Below are 18,355 nucleotides of genomic sequence, written 5' to 3' on the forward strand. Positions count from 1 at the left end.
ACAGCATGAATGTGCTGTAATGGATACAATGGCTTTCAAAGAAACAAAGCAAAGTTGAAACAATGAGTTAAGACATCAAGGGAGGCTATTTTATTGGGATGAAGCAAAACATTTCAAAGGCCTAATGGTTAATCTTTTTTTCCAATGAATCACATTAAGTCTCTTAACTTAAAAGGTTTCTTAGTGATTTATTTTTCCACTTTCATAAAGCTGGAACACTTGCGAAAGGCAAAATTAAATTGTGGGAGTAATCTCTGGATTTTACTGAGTCACGCAAGGCAACTCAGTTAGTGCCTCTTTGTCGCATGGAGCCCCAAATCCTTCCAACTACAACATGACCTAGTTGTTCACATAAACTAGTCTCACAATCCTTAAATGTGTTTTAGATGAAGTTTTATAATGTGTGAGAAAGTTGAAAGTAAGAGAGACTATAACCTGCCTAAGTGATTGGTGCCCCACCACTTTAATGACAAAAAAAAAAATCAACATCACTGGAGGTTTTCTCAATTATGGGGACAGCTTCCTCATAACACAGTAACTGGTTTGGGAGCGAGGCGAGGCCGTAATAGCCCTGCATGCAAAGTATTAAAGCTGCCATTAATTCTGAAAGTGAGGTGAGGACAGCACAGCGTGAGTTCAAGTTTGAAGAGCAACAGGACCAGATGGTGTCCCAAGAAATGTGATTCAGACATATGCAGACCAGTAGCCAGAGGTGTTCACTGAAATATTTTACCCTAAAAAATGTAAGTGGCCCAATTGCACCAGCTCCAATTAAAAATACTGACAAAGGCTGACTTTACTTCATATTCAACACTCGATGTGCAGTATGCTTCTCTGGACCAATGTCCATTTGCAAATCAGGCAATCAGGTCGACAAGTGAGCAATAAGCATCAAACATAAAAGGCTCTGAAACAATAAACTAAACCTTTAGTTCAGGATTACCATCATTCCCAGTGGACTGGTATCACAGCTGCAATTTTTCGGCCTGAACTCAGCTATCTGCAGCTGGCCTCTGGAGTTATCGGGCTTGGGGACAAAAACACCCTCCGCCATCACTCTGAACATCAGCGTTCCGCAAGGATATGATCTGAGCCCTGTGCTGTATGTCAGTTTGGGGTTTTTAACCCATGACTGTCAACCTGTAGGTGCTATAAACATCTTCATTTAGGTTTCGGGATGACACAAAAATCATCGGGCTGAATACTGGCCATGATGAGTCAGTTTATAAAGTTGAGGTGAAAATCCTGACATGTCTGTCTTCTGGTAATGACAAAGAAAATGTGGTGGGATTTGGCGGTGACTGACTCTATCCTCATCAATGGCTAGGCTCCGGAATTAATCTGCAGTTTCAAATTCCTTGGATGGCCTAAATCATTATTGGGACTCCTTCTTTCTGGATACCAAATTGCAGCCCGACACACAATTTTCCCTGCGTGCCCCCCAAACGGCCATTTCCAACGGCCGTTTCTCATGCCCCCGAAAATATTTGTTTGTATCCAAATTTTGGGGATTATTTATCACAATAGCACTACTGTAATTTCAGTGAAAGTCCCAACTACTCTATTTAACTTTTTTTTTTTAACAGCAGATGTCTGTGAGAAAAAAATGTGATGTTTCAAAAAATGTACTGGAATTGCAAAAATTGCTGTCGTTGCTTCCCAACCTTTAAAAATACCAGTTACTCCTTTCCTATTAGCCATTACAGATACTCTTGTATTTTAATACTATAGGCTTCTTGTATCAAAATGACCCTTTATCTTTAGTCCAGCTGCCTTTTTTACTTTATTTCTCCACTTTCTGTACCTTATGTTAAGCAGTTTCCGTTACTAGTTAATCAGCTGTTGACTTCAACCACCACCAAAAGCCACCCAGGCCTTTCTCTGCATCATCTTGAGAAGTTCACCTGCTTTCGAGCCACCAACCAGAGATACATAATGTATTCAACATTGTAATAACCCCCTTCAGTTTTTGTTAAGCAGCCTTTGGTCCCTTGATGAGTCTAAGCAATTCTTAATAATAAATCAGTTCCTTATGACTTCTTATGTTGAATGCCATCAGCCAGGAGTTCATATATGGACAATGGTCAAAAAATACAAATAACTCAAATGATCTCTGCCATCGGTATCACTTTACCACCCACTGTCAAGATGTGTATTCATGGCTGGAGAAACCCAAACAAATGCAGCGTTTATCCTCTGAACTGTGACTTATTTTGCCAGTCATGTGAAAACAAAGGGTGTATAAATTGCTCAGCCACAACAGTGGGATGATCTGATTTGGCTGCACAAGGAATTGAATGTTACGGGCACATCACACTTGTTTAGTCTGACATTATGTCTCTCCATTTGTTTACACTAAGTGTGATGTTATATTACAAGTATCACAAGGATAAATAATGGCATGATTGGACCATTTTATTTTTGACTTTTTGACTGAACTCAATGGTGTCTTTTCTCCATACTCACGTCGCTCTCCTGTGGAATAATGTCCGCATTTCAGAAGTCTAAATGACATCATCACCACTGCAGGTGGGCTGACCTTTACTGAGATACACATTTTCACTGCATCTTCTCACCTTGCAAGCAGTCTTATTTAACTGGAAGTCCTTGCGGTCAACCTTTGGTGACAAAACTTGGAGTGAGAATGGCAACTACAGTAGATTAGCATGTTGCAGATTTGTTCTTTGTGTGTTCAATTTTCAAGTGCATAGTCTATCATTTTAGGATTTCCCATTTTTGTTTCACAACATGTATACTTATTGTATCTCCGTGTATACTAAATGTAGGAACAGACACTTTAAATTGTCTGCATTTACACCATCAAGGCCAAGATGCAAGTGTTATTTTGTCGCACTTATCAGCAAGCATTAAATGATGCAAAATTATTGTAAGAAAATCACATGAATAAAAATATAATGCAGCATTCAGTAATGTTAGGGACAGCACTCAACTGTAAAACGTTGTGAGCTGTTTACCGATGTTGTCATGGCAATAAATCTACATATTTTAACATTTACATTTATTGTATTTTCCGATTCAGGTCTTCCCTGGAAATGTGCAATTCTAACAGCCTTGAATCAAATTAAGGCTATTTATAGAAAAAAAAAAAAGTAGAAAAAGTAAAACGTATATTTGTTCGTCTTCTGTGCTTCACATAAAATAAATGTTGACATAAGAAAACCATGGCTTGAAAAAAAGCATTATATGATCATTTTAGTGTGCATAAAATTTGCACAAGCACTACACACAACAGTTAACTTAAACGCTAAATGCTAAGGCTAATGCTAACACAACATGAAGTGTTCAGTCTACTCCACACATTGTGGATGACAAAATTAGGCAATCCAGGGTCGTCTTGGAAATGACGAGGGCAGTTAATGCCATTATTGGATCCTGAAGCAATGACTTATAATGTGACATTAGTCCCTCTTCCTGCTTCAATTGTTTAATGCATCCATCACATTTGGATCTTTTCAGTAAGATGACACGCTTCCCATTAATACAATTCCCGAAAGACTATATATGTTTAGGTCCGAAATGTACATGTTCAAATCTGTATTTAGCTTGGGGATTGGTATTTCCGTTGGGCCTCTGGTTCCCGCTAATTCGGTCTTGAACTCTCTTACATTGGATATCTTTTAACTGCCATTATGGCTTTGTAACGAACGGTACTTTGAAAGAACGTATTCCCTTTTTGCACCGAAATGTATGCTCATCAATAAGAATGCCATATTAGTTGTGTTAGTATGGTCATAATCCCTTTCCTACTAATTAGTGCAATTGTGCTTTCAGAGACCGAGGTCAGTTGCAACACTCAGAAACAAGTTAGGAATCACCTGATTCACCTTGCACATGTTTATTTTAGTCCTCAGTCCACATGTGAAAAAGAGTGTCATAAAGCAGGCGCATTAAAAAATATGAAGAAAATGTAATTTTCTGCCAAGATTTTTTTTTTCTCAAATTATTTTTATGATTGATGATGCCTGCTTGATTAAATGTATATCATGTTTATTATGTGTCTATTTAGCTATATTTTATTGAGACTGTTTGTGTCAATGTATAAACTTAGCTCTAAACCAAACTAGCTCTCTACTAATTCACTCAGGGGCCGTTGTGACAAGTTTGCCTGCAGTAAATTGTCCATCCATCCATCCATTATCTATTCCGCTTATCCTCACAAGGGTCGCGGGGAGTGCTGGAGCCTATCCCCGCAGTCTTCTGACAGTAGGCGGGAGACACCCTGAATTGGTTGCCAGCCAATCGCAGGGCACACAGAGACAAACAAACATCAGCACTCACAATCACACCTAGGGTCAATTTAGAGTGTCCAATTAACCTACCAAGCATGTTTTTGGAATGTGGGAGGAAATCGGAGTAAATTGTAACATTTATAAATTACTACAATATAACACAAACTAAATTTGACTTAATGCATTCAGTATACATTTGACTTTTATTTTGAAAAACAGTTGCCCACACAGTGCAGCCACATTTGAGAAACATTTGCATCTTTACAAGTAGCCTAACTGATCATCCAGGTATGTTGCAATTCATCGAGACCATGAGGTAAATTGCAAAATTTCACTCCTTGTAATTTGAGATTAAATCATGCATTTTTATGTTAGTGTTGCACAAGTATTTGCCATGCCATTTATTAGTAGACACTTGAAGCTTGTTTGAACACCCCAGGTCAAAAGAGCTCAAAGTAAGAGACACAAACGTCAAAAATGTTACAATTGTCCCCGGTCTCCTCTAAGTAATGTATACCTGTACTTGCAGTGTTTATTTGTTCATGCCTGTGTGATGTTAGGAGTGTGTATGCATCCATGTGTGTGTAGTCTTGTCAATGAATGACCAAGAACATAATATGCAGTAATATAATAATGTGAAAGTGTAGTCGAAAAGTGTAGTTTGAAATTCGAGGTGGACCGGCCTATAGACGAATAACAGAAGCTCAATTTTTAGTGAAATGCCCAGCCCTGCCCTATATGTGATTAAACATTCCTCTATGCCTCTCATCAATACTTATGTTGACATCACATCTTTATGCTATTTTGTTCTAGAGCATAGCCATGGCTCTCAATAATTAAGCAGTAACTGTTTGGAAATAATATGGTCAAATAGCCAATTAAATTGCATAAACATAAAAATTAAAATCTTAAAAAATGATCGATGAAATTATATTTGGAATGCTACATACAGAGGGAGCAGTATGACAAACTAAGTTATCATATACTGTACATTTTGTTTTGTAGAAATCAGAATATTTGCTCCCTGTGGTGCCCTCAATATTTGCTATTCTAGATAAAATAAATTGTACTGCTCCTTTTCAGTCTAAATTAATCGTATAAAAACCTAAACCTATTTCTTCCCACTTAAAATCTTTCAAATATACTGTAACATCCACATGCAAAGGAAGACAATTTATTCATGGCAGAATACAGTCAAATAAATGTGAAACTTTTATTATTTTTTAACAGACGTCAGCAACAACATAAATTCTGTTTCTCTTCTGATTATCTTCATGTTTAAAGATCAGACCACACTCATTTTAAAACAATAGGCATATTTTTCAGACTATGATTCACTCTGGTATATAAGTCGCATCAGTCCAAAAATGCATAATGAAAAAAAAATAAGTATAAGGTGAGTATAAATCGCAGTGCCAGCCAAATGAAAAAAAATGTGACTTATAGTCCAAAAATACTGCATATCATCTCCACTCCAGATCATAAAAAAAAAAAAAAAAAAAAAATCAATAGCCAAACATAATGTTTCATTTGTGCTATTTTTAATGCCTGAAAAAAAAGACGGCCTCTGCTATTTAGGGTAGTGCAGAGTACATTGATTACTAAACATCCTCAAAGTACTGTATGTTAAATGTTAAATGTTTACTTGTTTGTCTGTCTGCACAAAATGTCCTTTCAGTTTGTTTAAATGTTCGTGTTTGTCTGTCTGCAAACAAAAAAAAATGTCTCGTGAGAGACAATGATAACTGACTTGTTTTGCTGTTAAATATTTTTAAATGAGATGCACAAGTGTGGTTCCGATAAAGTGCAGTGGCCTGTACAGTCCTTAGGCGTTCGAAGGAAATTTTCTACACACAAAAAGTTTTTTTTCTTTGTTAGCTTGTGCAGAATTAAATCTGTGCATTAAAGGCAAATGATTGAATTTCAGGTCAGCTTATGCAAGCAGTTGACGATGAGTTTGGACTGTTAAATCTTCATCATGCAGGTGTGAGCTGAGGGTTTAGAGGCTGCTAACGAACTGCCAGACAGGCAGTCTACTCATGTTGCCACAACATTGTGTGAATGTCAGTGCTCTTCAACATGGGGGGAGGAGGCAGGGGTGGAGGGGCGGTTGGGTGCTCTTGGCACAATTGGACAATGAATGGGAAAAGCAGTACAAGCATCCTAGTGACATGGGAGAGTGAACAGTGGACCGACAGCCCGATGTTGTGCAACGATGATCACCTATGAAGCTTTCCTGATTTCTAAATCACAACGCTTAAGCCCGCCCAATGTGGAAGATCATTTTTTAGTTTTCTATTTCAGGAGAATATAAACTGGCATTTTTCCTTTGAAACCTATTTTAACATGAGGTGAAATTACAGTAAATGTAATACCGCAAAATACTGTTTTGTCATACTGTAGATATATATTATAGTTTCCGCAAGATAAAATAACCACTGAAAATTCTTCACAAAGAGAGACGAAAAATCAAAATATCACAAAAAGCATAACTCTGAATTAAACAAGCATACAAAAAATTGTAATAATAGAGTAGGACTTATCAGTTTATAGGCTCTCTTTTTCAAAGATGAAAATGTTACAAAAAGAGGCATATTGACCGTAAATCTGTAATTTTAAAAGAATCCTAAAAAAGTTCATATATAGTTCATAATGTCAATAATAATGTATTCATAAACCATTTTAAACCTTTATAAGGCTAACATTATTGTATTCAATAGTAAAATATTCAATTCATTTTGCGACGATTCTTAATGTTCTTACATGTGTTTTTCATTGGTCATTATTTATTCCACATATAAATTTACTTGAAATTGCTAGCATCAGGACGAAACCTCTTTATGTCACAATTTGTTTTTTTTTTGTTTTGTTTTTTTCACAAATCTATAGTATTGGTCAGTCCATATGTGTAATTTTTAGAAAATATTGACCAATTTCTCGTGTTGAAAATGGCTTGTTCTCTGTGACAACGCCATGTTAATGGATGAATAACATGCTGTTTTTTGGGTCTCCTGAAAAGTGGTGATTATTCCACCTGACACTAGGGAAACATTTCTCCCACTCCAGGCTAGAAAGTTCTCTAAGTGCATGAAAACATATCAACATCACACCCGTGCGCCAGTCCAGGTGCATTGTTGACCACATTGAAGCATTTCTGTTGTATGTCTTGCCGAGTGACTCCAATGGCCAGTACGTCTAAGTTGAGCCTTCAGTAGCAGTGTTGACAGGTCTAAACGAGGTGAAATGAATGAAAGTTCCCATTCTTGGCCTGTGTTTGTGTACGCTTGAAGGCACAAAGGCAGACATGCTCTAATAATCCAGACTGAATTCTAATTACATCCTAGTGTCCCTCGCTCGTCCCAGGATTGACAGCATGACCTCAAACTGCTGGCTCTTCTGATAATGAGAGCCTGTTAGAGTTGTCTGATGGTATAACATGGTCCATGCACCAAAAACCCTCCTACATTGTCTGTCCTATGTCTTTGTGTTAGCTGCGTTCGCTGTGCTCGCCAATGTGCTGTAGGATTGTTTTGTTTCAATAATTGAAGTTTTGGGTAGAAAAAATAAAGGAAGCGGTGTCATGGCTCCGGTACGCCACCTGAGAGGTGAGAGCTGGCCTCTCACTCCAGATTACTTTGGTCTCAGCAGGGCTTTGATAAGTGCTGACAGTCCCATATAGCTTCACAAGCTGGAAGAACAGACTGTACAGTATGTTTGCTTTTTCTGACTTTGGTCTAAGTTTGGGCCGATGGGTTGGAGACAATTGCAAATGCACTTTTTCTACTTTTGACATCAGGCATGTGCTAAGCTTTCGGCTCGGGAGAAAGTGCATGTTAAGTGTTTTTGCGTTGCTTGTTTCAGTCTGCAGCTTGGTTTTATGATTTAAATTCTCAGTGCAGGCACACTAGTTTTATTGTTGCACATACTGTACATACTGTATACTGAGCAAGAATTTAAGCACAGCACTTTTGTTTTTGTTCCCATTTCTCTTGATCTAAACTCAAATATCTAAGACTTTTTCTATGCACACAAAATGCCTATTTCTCTTCAATTCTGTTCATAAATATGCCTACATCTGTGTTACTGAGCACTTCTTCTTTGCCGAGATAATACATCCGCCTCACAGTTTTGGCGTATCAAAATGCAGATGAGCTGGAATGATTTTTGCACAGTGTGATGTGTGCCTGGGAACCCTGTAATGCTTGGATATTGTCGTGGTGTCAACCCCTCATATTTGCATTTTATTGATGGCATTTTGAATGCACACTGACACCGTGACAAGATCTTGAGGCACATTGTTGTTTCATCCACAACCGTCACCGCATGTTGATAATGCACAGTCATATGTTGCAAGAATGTGTATGCAATTCACGGAAGCTGAAACCATCCCACACTTGTATGGCTAACATGCTCCCCAGATGTGTCTCCCATTGACCATGTTTGGAATGTTTGGATCATCGCATACGACAGCGGTTCCAGTTTCTGCCAATATCCAGCAACTTTGCATTGCCATTGAGCAGGAGTGAACCAATAGGCCACAATAATCTAATAAACTCTTTGCGGAGGACGAGGAATGCATTGCACTGTGTGAGGCAAATGGTGGTCACACCAGATACTGATGGGTTTTCAACCTCCCATGACCTTTAAAATACAGTAAAACATTATATTTTTGAGAAATATGCATTTTGTGTACATTGACAAAATCTCAGCACTTTGAGTTCAGCTCATGCGAAACACGAGCAAAAACAAGTGCTGCGTTTATGTCTTTGTTCAATGTACAGTCCCTTTACATTGAGGAGGATTTATGAATGAAGAAAAGCATTTCCATTCATAAAGATCTCTGTGTTCTTCCCAGCATGCATGACTGTCTTTTTTACGTGAGCTACATACTTTGTAGTTTATATTCCTGTCACAGGTAATGGACTGTGCTAAAAGACACCAAACTGGACTGACAAGGTTGTAGTAGCTGATGCACGCAATGCCCTATAATTTTCCATCTTTGCATGCAAACGCCTTGTTTTTGGGACTTTTTTTTTAGCAATTGTGGCAAACTGTTTTCCAAAATGCTTTTAATTTCGACCTGATTTCTGAATAGCATGACGCAACCTTGGCTGCGGTCGATGCCGCGGATGATTGTTCAGCGGTAAGATGAGCTGTCGGTGAGCTATTGTTACATCACAATCATTGCATGCAGCCGCTGTGCCACACAACTATGTTGCATGTGTCTTCTCACGAAAGATCATGCAAGGGAGGGGAAGAGGATGCAGTGGAGGTGAAATATCCGTAAATCATCTCTTAAAGGTAACTAATAAAAGACTGTTGCATCAGATAACCGTTGAGCTTGAGAGGATATCAAGATTTTGCTCCATCTCATGGAAGAGTCCATCACAGTGTGCAGATTTGAAGGGATGAACTAAGATCTGTGAACAAGTGGCAGAGAACTTTCAGGAATGGATGCATTGTACGTACATTAACTATTGATTCATTATAGTAGTTTTAATGTAAAAAAAGAAAAAAAAAAGGAAAAAAGAAGAATAAATGAAAGAAGAAAAATATTGGTATTCTTGCTATGGAATAAAACTATGATTTATTTCATAGTAACTGGGTATTTTTGACAGCTGTCAATTAATTTATATTATGCAGATTTATTTGTATGCATTATCAGATGTTTGTATGCGTCTCAAATGTTAACAAAGTAGACTGATATTCAGAAGAGCAAACACATTCAATAGGTTAAACTGTGAAAAACAGGGTAGTAGGAAGTATAGAGCCATATTTGTTTTACCTATCAATAATATAATATAAGATAGCATCAGTTTCTCTGATCAGCAGCATGACTCTGACAAGAACAAGGCATCGTTGGCTTTAAATGGCTTTTTTTCCCCACTGTGGGATCAATAAAGGCATTCTTATCTTATCTTATCTTCTATCATGAAGCCAGTTCATTCCTTGTGAAACATAAAAAAGAGCAATTTAATTAATAATGAATTTAATTACTGTAGTGGTGTCTCTAGGTACAGGCGACCCATCTTATGAGTTTTTGAGATATAAGCCGTTTTTCTGGCGATATTTTTGCTTTTATATTCAGGCTGAGGGTCACTGATGGTGTAGTGGTACACATGCCTGAGTTGTGTGCAGGCAGCGTGGGATCGGTTCCCGCTCAGTGACGGTGTCTGTGTGTGTGTCCCCTGCGACTGGCTGGCGACCAGTTTGGGGTGTAGTCTGCCTTTCGCCCATTGTCAGCTGGGATAGGCTCCAGCACCTCCCCGCGACCCTGTACAGGATAAGCGCTTTGGAAGATGACACATGACACATTCAGGCTGAAATTTGAATTCTGAGCGCTGTATGGTGGCGCCTCACTTCACAACAAATAGAAGTGTGTCAATTAGTGAAAATTCTTCCCAAAATAGCTAAACAAAGGCTTCAAACTGTTTATTGTCACTCCCAGTTGAAATTTAGGGTCAAACTAAATATAAAACGATGAGAATTACACATTGTGTATTTAAAAGAACCACATAACTTTTAACCCGTTTTCACCGCTTTTCTGAAACTGAGCCATGATTGGTTGGCGCACCTGAACCCTGAGCGTGGTCACACAAAATAAAGTCATATCTCAAAGCGCAAGCATGGGGAATGTCACAAATAGTGGATGAAAACGAAATATTATTGAAGACCAGTTCATTAGTTACAAATGCACAATTCAAATACAATTACATCCACCACACACATCACACCACACATCACTTTCAATTGTCAGTGTCAGAGAAGAATCGGCTTCTAATATTTTGTTTATTTTATTTATATCATTAGCAGAGGTGGGCGCATCAGTAAACTTGGCCAGTCCGTCATTCGCCAACGGCTGGGCCACCCGTCCGTCATCGTCAGTCTGTCATTATTTCAAGCCGTACCAAAAGTGTAATGTCAGTCCATCATTTTAAACATGTTTCCATTCACAAAATTAGTTTGTCACCACTATTTGATGACCATCAGATTTTCTTCATCTTCTTCGACAGTGTACCTACTACGTCAAACACATTCGTAGCACAAGCAGTGAGAGCATCTACTACAGTCAAGAGTCACCCCTCATAAAGATGTCTACAATCGTTTTATTGCTCATCCTATATAGAACACCGTGAAAACTAAAACAAAGATTTTTCATAATATTTACATTCAATATTTACAATCATGTCTTTCACTCAAACATTCAATAAATTGCAAAATATAACATACCATTTGCACCTTGTATGCCAGTCATCAACAAATCAAAGATAATAAAAGTTCATCACATGACATTGTGCTCTCGTCTTTCTCTCCAGCGATCACTCTGTCTGTCCCTCCATCCGGCTTGCGTGACCCAAACCGGAAGTACTTGTTTTGAAAATATTCTCGAAATAAATCATTTCACCAAGAAAACCATAACCCTTAAGATTTATATGCAAATAATACATATGTATGAAATATTAGACTGAAACAAAGATTAGATTTCTGTTGTCATAGCAACCAATCAAAGGCAATATGAGCGCCAGGGCATCTGCAAAGTTTTGAAGTGGAATAGTGTTGATATTTCACTTAAATTTTGTCTCACTTGAAAAATAAAGCATAAAGTGGACATTTATGGTGATAATCATCTTTAGCAGACATCACGACATCAAGGAGCCATCGTCTCATTACGCCAAAACATTTCTTCCTCTTCCCTCCTCGATGGAATATATAGTGGGAGGTGCTAGCGTGTAAACAGAGGAGCAAGGACCTATGCATGTGCAATTAGACTTGGGTCTCAATATATTGGACCTCATGGCCGCCTCACAGGTTTGAGGTTGAAGGTGGACTGTGGAAATTGTATTCCTCACCATGCTTGCATGCACTGTCAGAAAAAAACAACAACAATAATAATAATAAAAAAAGAGGACTGTAATATTAGAGTATATTTACCAGTAGCAATATTTATGAAGTAGGTTCAGCAACAGGGGATTTTTATTCTGAAACATCAGCTATACTTTACAACGCATGGTAAAATCTGTATTGTGCAAGCTTTATAAGTCAAACTTAAAAACAAAAAATGAAAATATGTCACAAACCTGATATGTTAGGGAAAAATGAAATCAGTGTCAAAAATACATTTAGGGACACATATCTTGGGGACCAGCCATCTCTAATTCAATTTTGCTTTTGACCAATGTAATTAATACTGTAAACATCAGTAGCTGCAGTATAAATGAGTGTTGATAAATCTGTTCGGATATGTCAGTAATTTTGTAAATAGGAAGTAAATATCCCTAAGTGGAGCCTCCTCCTGTACTGCTAATGGAAAATTTGTTGGTTTTGTTTGACTAAACTCCACTTCCGTCCAGCCCTTTTTTCAAATTTGTCAGCCCCCACACTGACCAAAAATGGGCATCCGGCCGGGCCGGACGGTCCGACCGGTCTGACCCAGGGACGGACTGCCCAACTCTGTTAATTAATATAACTTTAACATGATTTTGTGTTATGATTCAGTGAGGATTATTTTATATATTTTATATTTTACATTATTTTTCTTACAGTAAATATCAGTCACGAAATGTAATGTAGCTTAAAATATACCGTTAAGATTACCGTTAAGAAAGGTTTTATGATGGCAGTAGTGTGATGCAGTAATGGATTATTTTGAACTGTAATTCATTCTAAAGGGGAGCGCTGTTTAATATACAACCAGTACCCCATGACAGATTGTGTTAAACTTTAATGATTTCACTGTAATGCTAAATACAGTTCTATTGTCATGCTTGTTGAAGATGTTGGTTTTATGAATTTAGTTAAAACTTTATTATAATAATTAATGTAATTCAGACTTTATGGAGTTGTTTTTACAAACCCAATATGAATAATCTTATGTTTGTAAATCTATTAGTTTGATTTTCATTGTGGGAGAACTTGGAGATGAGCATAGCGATTACCTTTGTCAGATGTTGCTGTTGTTGTGGCTGATGTTGATTTGTAAATGCATATACAGTGAACCAAATTAAACTTAATAATTGGGAAATATTTTTTGGGATGAGTAAAAAAGGGTGTTTTGTTTTAGATGAAAGAGAAGAGAAGAGATGAAATGCCTGCTGCAGGCTCGATTGTGAAACTTCGTATGAAGCTGCATGTTGGGTGATCTCACGGGGAAGCTACACAAGTAAGCAATAAAGACGCATAACATCCATATGGAGTCATGTCTCCTCTGCGTCAATACCAGACCTTCCACCTGGATGGCTGTTGCAAAGTTTAGCAACTGACATTAAGCTTGTCATGTCATCATCACCCCTCCTTGACAAAGGAAAAAGCACTTCACATGTCACAATGTCAGCACCTGCGGCTGTCAGCCTAACAGCTAAAGGCCATCTGTTCTCTCCACTGCCATTGCCACTGCATTGTACATCCTGAACCAATCCCACAGCTCAAAACAATGAAGGACTGATTGGCTTTGTTTCGTCAGCCTTGGGGACCCTGGGAAGGGGAGTCAAACATGAGGCAAACAGTCTGGTGGAACAAAGAAAGTCGCGCAAAACGATGATCTGAGAAGAGAAGATGTGCTGTAGTTAATTAATTAAACTGCGTAATTTCAAATATTAGAAAGTTGTATGTCAAATTAGAATACCACCATATTTAGGTGGTATGAATGAATAACTTGGTGCATTTTCGTCATTGTATTTCATCATGTGAGACATTTTGACAAGTGCATGTCTTCAATGGTTTGAGCAGTCCCTGAGTATCACACGTGATGATAGGATCATCTCAACTTTCAAAACATCCTTTCAAGATGTTTTAATGCAACGGTGTCAGAGTTTCCACACGGAAGTGTAAGTAATACTGTAGGCTTTCCAACGCTTATATCGAAAAAAAGAAAGACACATCATTACAATACAACCTCTGAAAACAAACTCTTCCGGGAAATGTTTTTGATTTTTTCATCCATTGTAAAGTGTTTATGTAAATCGGTTATGACACTGCACAGGAGTGGATACTGTTAAGCTTTTTTTAAGGAAATGAGAGCAGCCTCTTCCATTGGCCAGGAAGCAAGTCAGCTGTGTTCACTCCCACAAAACAGCAAACTACCCTTTTTAACTGTGCACGTCTACGAAAATAGCAAAAGAAAAAAAATTCAAACGCACTTTGCACTAGACTTAAACTGGGCGTGAAAATAGGGTTCTTGTTGGCTCTGCATTATTGTTTCTTGTGTTACAGCAAGATGCATCCAAACCTTCACTAAGTCATGTCCCAGCCTGTTTTGTTTTGTCCTGTTCAGGTCAGCCTGAAACATGCGAACATATGGCATACAATGAAAAGATAAAGAAGATATAGTATACGCAAATGTGTGAGTGCACGTTACACACACACGCGCGCACGTGTATGTGGGCCCACGCACGCACATGCACACACACACAAAGTGACTTATTCTAATGTGGAAAACAGGATTGTACAAAGTCAAATTCCAATGACGTTGGGAAGTTGCATAAAATATAAATAAAAACAGAATACAAATACTTTTCAACACTATAAACACAAGGGGTCCTATTTTCGTTTTGCGCGCAAGTCTACCGCAAAGCATAGTGTAGTGACTAGACATGGGTGGTTTTCTTTCTTTTGGTATTTTGCTCAACTTTGCGTGGTAGAATTGGGTGTTTGCACCTTCGTGCGCCATTGTGGGACGGAATGTGGTGTTTCCCCATCCAATCCTCGTTGCATCCCTAATTTGCAGAAAAATCAGGGCGGTATGCAGCGCACGCCCGTATACGCCGTTCTTGACATGCGGAAACATGGACAAGAGATTGGCAACATAAACTGTAATATCTTCCATTTCGGAAGATGTAGTCGGCCGTGAGTGTGACGTGGGAAATTGGAGACAAATACATATTTCAATATCCTGATTGCACAAATGCACTGCCAGTATTATACTTTCAGTAGTGATTTATAGCGACATCAGCAGATGTTGTCACAACTTTGGTATTTCATTTCCAGATGGTGCCCATTAAAAAAATGTTTTTAATCAACAGCTTCAAGTATCAAAACATTTATTTTTTGTGTTATCGATTTATGCAGAGAATGTTGCTGTTAGGCTCAAGACTAACCTGTTTGGTTTTAGCCCTATAACTGCTTTCTTTCTTTATTTGGCTTTTAACTCATTCCTTTATTTTTTATCTAGATGAATCTATTCCTTTATGAATGTATTTCTATCCTATTTTATTGTATTTCCTATTGTCCCTTACTTTTTATCCTATCTTTTTGTCGAGCCTTCCACTGGGAGGTGTGCTCGGCCTTCCCGTAGGGGTGTGTTGCCGTTTCCCCAGACCTGTGAACAGTCATAGTGCTCTTTGTGGCAGCATCCTCTGTGGTCACGGGCTGTGGTACCTCATTGTGTTGCCAGGTAACTGCACCAGGGGTCTCCAACCTTTTGAAAGCTGAAAGCTTTTTCTTGGGTACTGATAAATGCTTATATTGTTATATTGTGTGTGCGTGTGTGTAATGCACAGGAAGTCAACACAATTAGGGAATGGGAATTTTGGGTCCCCAGCTCTGATTCTAGTCACACCTGAGTATAAGTTTCAGGACCAGCCGAACTATGAAAAAAAGTATGACTTAAAGTCTTAAAAATACAATAATCAGAGGAGGCAAAAGTATGTACACTCTGTACTAACAGTTAAATAGTGCAGATACTTGTGCAAGAAAAAAAGGATGCATGTAAAAGCAGAAGTACCAATTCAACTAATACCTCAGTAAAAATAAAATTGTACAGACTGAAATGAACTGAAGTAAATGAAATTTTACTGTCAATCATATGCTTTACCCATTTTGATAACTTGGCATCAATGAATACTCATTCAACTCACCCAGGCGACACTACACATTCGCATCATCACAACACAATACTTAATACTTAGTTAATACTAGGCAGTATCAAGTAGTAGCAGTTCATGTTCCTCCATGTTGCTGCTGTCCGTGTTTTTTCCACCTTTTAAATCCCCAAGATCTCAATCAATTGATCCAAATGTCATTCTATGTCTATCTCTTGATTTACGTCTTGGTGTCATCATCCTCTGAGTTAGGAAAAACACAATGAGCCTATTTTTAAAATAGATACATTATCCATTTTTGAATGTGGGGATTAAAAGTAAATAGGGTTTCGAAAAATAGACACTCAATTAAAAGATACAGATACCGGGAAAAATCTAGTAAAGTAAAATTTGTAGTAAATTTATTTGAAATACAAAGGAAATAATTGGGTATTTTTTTCATTCCCCCAGGGGAGTCACAACTTGGCTTGTGGACCAGACAAGATTATTTAATTTCCTATTTTTCCTATATATAAATTTCAAAAGGGTTCATCTCATTAACTTCACCACTCACCCAACCCCTCTACAGCTCACCCCACACTCCCCGTGCTGGTTCAGTGGCCGGTCAGGAGAATTCAGGTGTATCAGAGGGGGAAAAAAGAGGCTTTTGTAATCCCTGGGAGTCTGAGGGCCTATCTTTTCATATTCTAATATTCTGAACGTTCTAAAAGAACTTCAGAAGCATGTCAACTAATATTGCTCGGATCCAAAACCAAGCGGTGTCATTTTATGCTGTTCAACATACACACTTACAAAAATCTTACATAAGCATATCGTAGATGGAAAGCGTTTTGTAACCACCGAAAGAGGAACAATCCTGCCCCAGATCATGTTGTTTTTGTTTGTGTGTACGTGCAGGTTGCCATTCTCCCCATGTTACCCAGACTAGCATCATTAAGTACATCAGCACTTTCTGTCGAGGCTCTAGTTCATACATTCCCGTCCTTGATGTAATCTCCAATGTGTAAGTGTGCATGCGTGCGCATGTGTACGTGCTTGTGTGTACGTGCATAAGTCTCCGTAAGAGGCAAAGCTCGATAGAAGCATCGTGACAAAGTCAGCACAGCTGAGTTCTCTTTCCATTCCAGATGGAGTTTATCTTTTAAACATATTTATAGCAACCACAGACAGAGATGTGCCAGTGATTACCAAACAAGGAGATATCATGACGGGTGTCGGTCGCAAGAAATTATCCAATTTCATTTAAGTAGTTAGAAAATTATTATTTAATATTATCATATCATATGTGTTCATCTATCTATGCCAGCGACGCATATTGAACAGTGGAACAATTATATGCGCTTCCAATTGATGGCAGAGGGTACAATAAAACTATGTAGCCACCAGCTGCCATTCATACAACAGAATAAGTCATATGTTCCTTTGAGTATATTTGTGGTGTGCAAATATTTGTTGTGTAGTGTGCCCTGAAATTTTCTCATGAAAAATGGGTATTGGCTCAGTAAAAGACGTGAAGCACATAGTCATGAATGACCAAAATAAATCAATCAAATTGTCTTTTTACAATTGACCTTCACTCATCAGCAACTAAAACACCCGAGTGGCTGTGTTCTGCTCAGAAGTCCTTTAAGATCTTTTAGCTTATATAACAAAAACTCACCTGTTTCAGTGATTTATACTGAGAGCTGGAATTAGCTTTGACCTTCCTTGGGTATGCTCACAAATATACTACCCACAGAGGCCCACCTAGGGCCACTCATTACAAATCAAAGACATTCAGTATAACATGTTAATTGGGCTTTAGAAATAAAAGGAGCAGCACCTTTTATAATTCGATGTATGTGGGTGATTCATGGCTACCTGAGAAAGGGTGTATGACTGTTTTGCCACCTACAAAGATAAAAGTGGAACTGTTCAGTGTGGGCGGAACAAGTGGTACGTGTGGCTAGAACATCTGGGTTACAGTCAAGGATCTGTGAATGTGCTGTATGATGGATGATTGATTGTGTGTACCCCACCTTTTGCCCAAAGTCAGATGGGATAAGATCCAGCTCTCCCATGACCATGCTAAGGTAAGGTCATGGAAACGGTGTTCTTTCATATACTCAAACTTTCTTTGAATTCTCACACACTTCCCTCACTTAATTTCAGACTGGGTACCGGTAATTCCATTTTAGCACTTTTTAGTTCTATCTCTTTGCATGTGCTTATGTTTCACTTCCCTTTTAAGATTACTTTTTTTTTTTTTTTTTTTAGAAGAGCTTCGAGTTGCTGCACGCCTACCCCTTA

Source organism: Filicampus tigris, chromosome 11 (genome assembly GCF_054856515.1).
Source record: "Filicampus tigris isolate MCC_2025a chromosome 11, RoL_Ftig_1.0, whole genome shotgun sequence".
NCBI lineage: Eukaryota > Metazoa > Chordata > Actinopteri > Syngnathiformes > Syngnathidae > Filicampus > Filicampus tigris.